General features: G+C 30.0%; 1 pseudogene; it reads left to right on the top strand.

Moving 5' to 3' along the window:
* Window positions 1-7,769: 7,769 nt before the first annotated feature.
* LOC129948637 (small nucleolar RNA U3) lies at window positions 7,770-7,870 on the top strand (annotated as a pseudogene).
* Window positions 7,871-9,475: the final 1,605 nt, after the last annotated feature.

The following is a 9,475-nucleotide window of genomic DNA, read 5'->3' as shown; positions in this document are numbered from 1 at the left end:
AGCAATGACGGTAAGAGAACGATTTTCTACCATTTTTAGAGCCCTCGTTTTAATTCTATCCAAAAGATTCAAGTTCGTTATTGAGACACAAGCCCAAATATGGGGAGGGTTAGAAACTTTTTTCATCATTAGAGAAAACCTATACGCTTAGCACCAGTTGTGGCAATGTCAAATATATGATCCCTTCACAACAATTGGTTTGTGACGCACATAATTAGAAATAAAAGCTATTCACTCTCCTCGATGCGAGTGACACCAATATATAGTGAAATTGGGGGAGAGTTACGCTTTTGCGACAGTGGCAGCATTAAGTTTTCGAAGCATTAACTTCTACGCAGTTTTTGATTCCCCTCCTGTCAAGATCAGAATTTAATGAGATAACCCTACTCTGCCGTTGGAAGTCCACATAAATATATTTTAAAATGAACATAAAAAGTTGAAGATACTGCCATCAGTGACACAATTTAGTAAGCTAGAAGTTTCGGACAAAAGATCATTTATAAAAATAAAAAAGAGCGTCGTAGAAAAAACGGATCCCTTGGGCACACCAGCGTTTGTTTTGTGGATATACTACTTGAATTGAGCGATCCAAAATTTTACTTCTAATCCTACAAAAAAGAGATTCTACAATACCAAAAGCATGAATTAGATATGAGTCTTTATTTTAAATAATAAATTCGGTGTCGCGAGAGTCCGTATAGAACCAGGGCCTAGTGACTTACATCCCTCAGCCATTTCTGTGTGCGAGTAATTGCAGGGATTGAGGGGACCTGCAGGGTATATGCCGAATCCGAACGGCTAATTTGAGAAAGCACTTTTTCATGACAAGAATTACTCTTGGAGAATTTGTCAATTCCTCGCAGTACCCGTGAACAAAACTTTATTTTATTTTTTACTTGCGACATATAGGAACTATATGGCAAGTTTTGCATTCGTGCAAAATTTCGAACTCGAGATTTTAATCAAAAATGATATTACGATGGTAGAGAAGTCGAAAAAAGTGGGTCCCGCGATTCCGTCCGGTCGGTTTTGTCTGTCTGTCCACGCTCCTACAGCCTAAACCATTGCTTCGATTGAGTCCAAACTTGGAAGTTAAGGTTTTGAGCAGATTCGCGTTAGGCGTTTTTTTCATTTTTTTTTTAAGATCGAAACTAACAGTGGCCACCATACAATTTTTTTGGTCAAAAAACGAAAATTTGAATTTTCTCAAAAACAAACCGATAGATTTTCTTTAAATTTTCTCTAAAATTTTATTTTTTAATTTGACTGCTTTTAATAAGAAAAACCAATTTTTGTATTGCTCAGAAAAGGTACCGCTCATAGAACCGTTATTTTGTTTTTTAATTTTCTCAGCAACTTATAAACCGATTTCAATAATTTTTTTTCTGAATGAGCTCTTATACTGCTTTAACAATATTTGATTATCAAAAGTGCAATTTTTTGTTATTTGGATTTTTAAAAAAATATTGAATTTCATTTTTTTAAAACTCGATATCTCAAAAACGGATAAACATTTTTTTACAAAATTCAAACGTAAGACGTATATTAACAATTTCTAAACAACTGCGTACCAAAAATATTTTTAGAACAAAATTGAAAAATTTTATATATAAAAAATTAATTTAAAAAAAAACCGCTCTAACGATTTTCAAAATAAAAATTTGAAAAATCAACGGGTTTTTTATTTATAAAATGGCATTTAAATTTTTGAAGACAAACTTCTTTTTCAGGTAAAATTTTGAATCTTAAAATATTATTTTTTAAATTATTTTAACTGTGCATGAGCCCGAAAGAGCGCATTATTTTGACAAAATTGTAATTACATTCCTATCTTTCATCCAAATTAATGCATTTGGTACACATTTATATGATATATTTAATCAACAATCTATTTTAAAGACTCTATCAAGAAATATTATCTTGGTAACTTTGTATATGTGATTTTAAAATATTATTCTTTACGAATAAGGTTGTTTCACACATGATTTACTTTCCTTCGCCTATATAAACTTAGTATAAGTTAAAGAAACGGACCAGAAAGAGTATATGTATTTTCTATTAGAATCACTTTTTCAACGTATACACATTATACCTATTTATAAAGGTATTACGTACAACTTCTACAACTACTGCTTACGTGTCTCTTTATAACTAAAATCCCAAACGCACAAAAGCCTGACTGTAAACAAAACATGAATAGCAATTTCTTGTACCTGTTCGTACCTATGCTTGTTATTTTATTTAAACTTTAACAAAATAAATAAACTGAACGTAAAAACTTCATTTTAACGCTGAAAACCTATAGTAAAGAAGGAATGTAGTATGTACCTTTTAGCTACCAATAACATTCCTTCATTATCATCATAAACATGGTTTTATCTATCTATCTGCATAAAGCTAAGTTCGTCAATGAACTCTTCTTTATTCGTTTTAGACATCTACCTATCTGCTACCTAACTACACAACCAATAGGCGATCGCTTTACAATTTAAACATTCATGGTCATGCCTCTTTCTTATCTTATTTATTTTCCATCCTGGTTCTTCTTATATGAAATTACATCTAAAGGAAAAAAGCTTTTAAGGAACAAGTTGAATCTATATCGAACGCATCGTAGCTTTATACATAATAGAAACCATTTTTCATATACAAAGATCGTACCGAAGTAAAAGCAGACTTATGAATGTAAATAAAAACAAATATCGGTAAAAGATCCTAAACAGCTGACGTAAGAATGCAAAAGTTTGTTTCATCCCCTTATTAGATACAATATTAAGCCATTTTGTTTGTTATATAAAGTGCATTGATATAAATAAAACAAAAAACAAATTCATCAACCTTCATATGGAAGCCTTTTATGTGAAGGAAATTGTGTTGACTTTTTGGGTCGAAAATTAAGTATCTCCCTTATTCTGCTGGCTGCTTATGGGAATGCAAATAATATTTTTCTCTCGCTCCCGCTGAATTTCTCCACTTTCGATACTAACGCCACGCCAACGACTCTGCATCTGCATCTTATCACCCTAAAAGTTTCTGCTCATGAGAGTACTATCGTTTTCAATATGTACAATTGTACATAATGGCATTTATATCTTTGAAGACAAACTTATTTTACAGGTATATTTTTAAATCTTATATAAGTACTTTTTTAAACATACTCTTAGCATACAGGAGCAAGTTCGTGCGACCCAGTCGTGCATTTTATTTCTGTATAATTTTGGACAGCACCTTGAATTTGATAGTTTCATAGTTTTGAACAATAAGTTTTGAACTTAATTGTTAGAGCTGATTGCCAAATGAAACTATGATTTTAACTATTTGAATAAGTTTTTAAAATCTCCGTCTTTCAACATTATTTTAACTTGTTTTTAAACTTTTCAAAACTATGATGTAACCCAATTGTTAAGACAAAATATTCGTTATATAATAGAATAAATATTTCAACTGAATATTAAAGAAAAGAACTAAAGTTTTGGAAAACCATCATGGATTTTGCTACTTCATAACTAAGGTAGCCTCAGAAAGTCTTAAATCCGTGTTTTTTTCGAATTTTAAAAAGAAATACTTCAAAAACCTGACCTGAACTAATATATTAATTTTGAATTTTAAATTAAGGCCATTAAAACCCACTGTAAAAGTTCCATTTTATTGCCAGAAAGAAGACCCTGCTGTCAATTCATCGTAAAGATTTTACTTTATTAATATCATTAAAAGTTGGAACCAAACGGAAAACTCACTCCGACGCTTATAGCTGTTTATCGCAAGAAACGTAGAAGAAGTCAGCATCATAAAAGCACAAAATTGGTCATATTGCATTTGAACAACGTTGGTTTATATTGAAAACTTATTTGAAAAATTGAATTCAGTATATGCGTTTTTTGAATAGAACTTTTGGTGGAAATGTAGAACTCACCGCAAATTGTTTGTAGACTGGTATGTGGACAACCCTATTGGTCCTCGTAGTCGGACGGAGCACACAGACGAAAATGTGGTTGTGGTTTAGCCATTATGTATGTTAGGTCGATTTATGGATTTTGACACACTTTTTACCGACTTTATGATATTTTACGATGCCATTTGTCGCGCGACCTAAGAATTACGTTATGTAACTTGAAAAGAACCTTTATTTAAGTTGATTTAAACTATTTTTGGTCTTCTTTTGGGCTCCGATTTTGGGCTATAAATATTTTCAAATGGTCTACAACTTTCTATTGCTGATTTGGTTAGGTGATCTGATAACATTTCTGCGGTGCAGTCAGTCGACCTTAATTTTTTTTCACAATTCATGTTTTGGAGTAAATCGCTTCTTTTATTGAAATCCGAAAATCCTCCGAAAGGCTTTTCTCTCAAAATTGAGGTTGAAGAGACACCCAAGTCTCGGATCCATATATTGTAAGTACCTACTGCAGGATCATGGTCCTGCAAAACATGAACTTAAAAAGCACTTTAGTGTTTCTGGATCTTAAGAGCTTTGACTTAAGGCAACGGGAAAGAACTAAAATCTTTAGTTTTTTGTTAACGGGTCTGTAAAAAGATAGTAAAAAAGCACTTAAGCCAGATAGTGTGATACGAGTAGCTTAACTATTATGAAACTATACTTTTAGAACCTTTCTATGCCACTACAACATTCAAATGTAGATACACATGTATATACAACATATGTTTGTTTTAATTTTTAGAATGATAGAACTTCCGTTTTATGCAGGAAGAAAGTACTTTTATTGTATTCCCCTTACTCAATTGTTGGTGTCCTACGAATTGAAAATAATATGAGTGGTTATGAGTACGTATCCTTGCATATGAATGCAGTTTACACACTGTGAAATAAGCAGGAGTTTGAGTGCAAGATGCAAGTGAAAATTTTCAGCCAATTTGCTTGTTTTAATAGCATATTAAAAAATTCGGAGAACTTCACACCTTATAATTTTCATGTCTAATTTGAAAAGCTAACCAGTAACCATACCACAGTGATCCCATTCAAATCATAAAAACATGAAAAAACTTAGCTTGGTGGAAAATTCGCTAAATAATTCGACTGTAAACCAATTTTCCGTTCCAAACCAAAACCGAAAACAAAATTAAAAAGTTAGCTTTGCAATTAAAGCATACAACGGGAATGTTTTAATTCAGAACCTAACATCTACATTTTTCTTGGAAAAATTTAATACACATAAGGAGCAGAAAAAATAATGATAATTTTATACTATGCAGAATTTCTTGTGTGCAGAATAAGAATTGGCTTTTGTTGGTCTTTTGGTTAAGATGAGGAATCCTTTTTGCTTTCCTCTTACTATGCTATAAGGTCTTCCTCTCGAACGGAAATCGTTTTTTTTTTCAGCAGCAGAAGGATTAAATCTGATTTTACAATAATATAACTGCATTAGCATACTCCAGCGATTGCAATATGCACTTACCACTGATAAAAGTATAAGCAGTAGGTTGCAATGCTTCCTGTTTCCGTCACCACCACCACCTCCTTCTGCCGTTTTCTTTTCCAAGAAAATATAAAATGGAAATTTAATTTTTTTTTTCAGACTTGCAGAAATGACTCCTCAATTTTGTTACTCATTCTAGCTATGTACGTTAAAAAATATACAATTTCTGTCTAAAAAGTCACACAAGCGCGAAGTAATTATTCTGTATTCAATGAGAATTTTGTTTTGAAATTGTGTATTTAAAAAATGGTTGTTCTTGGAATATTTATTTATTCACCTTAGATGGAATGCTTTACATTAATTTTAAGAAGTGACAGTTAGACAAATAGTAGGGTTTTCTTTGAGGAAAAAAAAGAAGAATTCTAAAGTTCACACAATAAAGGAAACAATTGTGTTCTTTTCTGTAATGGTTTTTGCTCACAATTATTTAAAATGTTCATTCATTTTTAAGGATTTGGATTTGACATTTGGAATATTACATTTAACTTCATATTTTAATTTGTCACCTAAGTGTTTAAACTAAATTAAATATTATTTCAGAAAATATAAGTACATAAATGATAATTTAACAAAAGTGCTAAGGCTGTGTTCGTTTTACTATTTGAGAATTTAAACCAATTTGGTACTATTTTTTTTCATTTTGCTTAAATTTTATTATTTTGCTGTTTTTCAATTAAGCGGATAGATGTTGTGTGTAGATGTTGTGGAATTCGCTGTGTGGCCAGGAGTACCGTCCTGCTTTTACCACATGTCGTCTAGATCCATATGGTTCAATTTAAGCTATATTAGAAATAAATTATCCTAGTTATATAGCGCTCGCTGTTAGTGAACGCCTCACTAACGTCATTTTCAAAGAAGTACGGACCAATTACTCCGCCGCCGCGCCGGCCCAAAATCCACAACAAGCGGTAACTTTTTGAGGATGCGTTATAACCTGGTGAACCTAGCTGGTGTCGTCGACGCAAGAATCTATCAGTGCCAATTTAAAAACAAACAAATTACCAGATCTTATATAAGAGATGATACAGTGATTGAAAACATAATAGAAACGATAGTAGATTCAATTGCAATAAAAAGAATTTTGGAAAGAGTATAAACAAATTAAGAAAATACTTTACAACTTTCCATATTTGAAAGTAAAATACCATAAACTTAAATAAAACTAAAAAAGAGGATGGGATGCGATTTTTATTGCTTAAAAGTTTGTAGGTTTTCGTGTTAGTTAAAAAAGTTGTCAGTTGAATTATTCTTAAACATTTTAAAATTACCAACAATATTTTTAATATCAAGAAATAGTTAAGTTTCCAAATCTGGTTTTGTTAAATAGATTTTTAGTCGAAAACAAATTTGAACCAATTTTAGTAGCATTTCTTAATTTTTTATAAATTAAATGAATGAAATTTATTTAAGAGATATCAAGAAACGAACATCAATTTTTAACAAATTTGCATACCATTTTCTGTAAATTTTGTTTTTGTATGAAAAAACGGACTGTTGGATTTTTTGAAAAAAAAAAACCACTGAATAAATATCGAACAATATTTTCTGTGAAATTTAAAAAAATAGATTTCTCTCAAAATTTTACTGAATATTGAAAACAATATTTTTAAAGAGATACAAGTAGTTTAAAGCCAATATATCAAAGTTTTAAAAAGATATTTGCGTCGAAAATCAATTTTTACCAACTTTGAGTCATTTTTTTTTAGGTTTTTAGTTTTTTTTTTCAAAAATTGTCAATTCGATTTTTCTCAAAATGTTAATCAATATTGACAATAATAAGTTTTCAAAAAAAAAGTAGTTTAAAGCCAATATCTCAAGGTTTTGAAAAAATATATAAGTCGAAAATCCATTTTGACCAACTGTTATTAATTGTTTTGTTAAGGTTTTTATTTATTGTGAAAAAATTATCAATTAGATATTTCTCAAAATTCTTTAAAAAATTGAAAACAATATTTTTATAAGTTTAAATTAGTTGGAAGCCATTATCTCAAATTTTTTAAAAGATGTTTGTGTCGAAAATCAATTTTTACCAACTTTTAATATATTTCCTTTAAGTTTTTATTTTTTAAAAACAACTGTCAATTCAGTTTTCTCAAAATTCTACCGAATGTTAAAAACAATATTTTTTATAAAATAAAATAAGTTTAAAGATATTTGAGTCTAAATTCATTACATTACATTACATTTCACACTACTCTGCACATAAATGTGCAGAGTAGAGAACACAGCACCTTGAGCAACTAAGGCTATGTAAGGTGATAACAACACAAGACATTAATACAAGACAGAAGGACAGAAGAGAAAGAACAACAGAAAGAAAGAACACATGACAACAGCACTATACTTCACAGGATCATTTCTGTAGTCAGTCTTCTCTTACTTTTGAAGAAAGTCTAAATTCAATTTGTACCTACTTCATGTAATTTTTTTTAAGGTTTTTAGTTTTTTGGAAAAAAAAACTATTTACCTTTTTTTTTCGTTGCACAAAATTGTTTTGGAGATGATATCATTTTTTATTCGTAAGACATTCGAGGTGACAATTTTTTTTTCATTTTTTTCGATTTAATTGGAAAAATATACTGGTTTAGTATAACGTTACAATATATAACATAAAATTTATTTAATGTCTCTAGCGTCATTGGTTCGTAAGATAATTAGGGTTAACCAAAATGTTCACCTTTTTAAAAATGCTATGGTAAAAAAACACACACTCGAAAGTTTCTTGAGAGCCCTTTCTGCATCTTCATCTGCATTATCATCTCTATAACAAAATGTATCTAAAGTCGATATCTCTACTGTTTCTTGAGTTACGAACGACGAAAAAAATGTCGCGAATGTACGGACGTACGGACATACGGATCTACGGACGTACGAACGTACGTATACACGCACGCACAGGCATCTTTCTAAAAATCTTTTATTACGACTCTAGGGACCTTGGAACGTTGAGAAAAGTCAAAATTTGTAATTCGACAAATCGGAACAATTACAATTACTTCCTATGGCAAATTTAAAATACCTTACAACTTTCACTGAAAAAAAGTATCATATTAAATTGTTAAACTTAAACAAAAACAAATAATTAAACAAAATCTCTTAAGCATTTCCCACTTATGTGCCCTGAAGAAGTAATAGGAACGAATTGAGAAATGCACCGTATTTTTGTAAAAGAATTATTTTATTGTTTAAAATGTTAAGTCTTAAATAATTGGTAATTGCACATTTATTTTGCATAGTACAATCGCATCTTTTGATAAAGAACTAAACACCTTGACAAATGTGGAATACCATGAATATTTTGTATTTTCAACGTCTCAGGCTCTGTAGTTCTTTTATGTTAACCCCAGGTATATTCTTTAATTTTAAAATCGAATAACTTTGACGGGCCTTCCATTAAGTATATTATGTTATGGAGACTATATTCCTTCTACAACTTCGGTTCACTACCTTGCGTGAATCCTCAATTATCGGCATGTCCCCTTTGTCAAAATACATTATTTGCATTTATTAAAAACAAAAATAGCCTTATTTAAGATGGTGAACAAAACTAGCAAAAATCTCAGTGCTTGCATCAAAATCCTTAATTATCAACTCTGTGTGTTTGGGATCGAACTAAAAGTTCCTTAATAGTCTGACATGATTTCTTTCATTTTATTTGAATATGAACAGACGACTCGTAAATCATGATCATTTTTAACGGAAATAAATTTAAAGAAACTATTTTTACACCTCTATAAAAAGTAATACTCCGAAGAATAAAGTTTTTATATATGGTAAAATTTTTAGAAAAACTCTATTGGTAGTTTTGATTTTGACAGAAATATATTTAAAGCAAAAAAACATATTACTTTAAATATTATTGTTAATATTTGTTAAAATTAAAATGAAACCGAATGAAACGTTTTCTTATTAGAAAATAAAAACTTACAAGAAATTATTATTAAAATTGGAACAAATAAATTTTGGACCCAATTATCTTAAAAACTTACAAAGATATTGACATTAAATTTTTTCATCTTTAAAAAATTTAAGATTTTCAA

The sequence above is a fragment of the Eupeodes corollae genome, chromosome 2 (genome assembly GCF_945859685.1).
Source record: "Eupeodes corollae chromosome 2, idEupCoro1.1, whole genome shotgun sequence".
Taxonomy (NCBI): domain Eukaryota; kingdom Metazoa; phylum Arthropoda; class Insecta; order Diptera; family Syrphidae; genus Eupeodes; species Eupeodes corollae.
The sequence above is the reverse complement of the archived record's forward strand: the minus strand, read 5'-3'. Positions and strand labels throughout refer to the sequence as shown.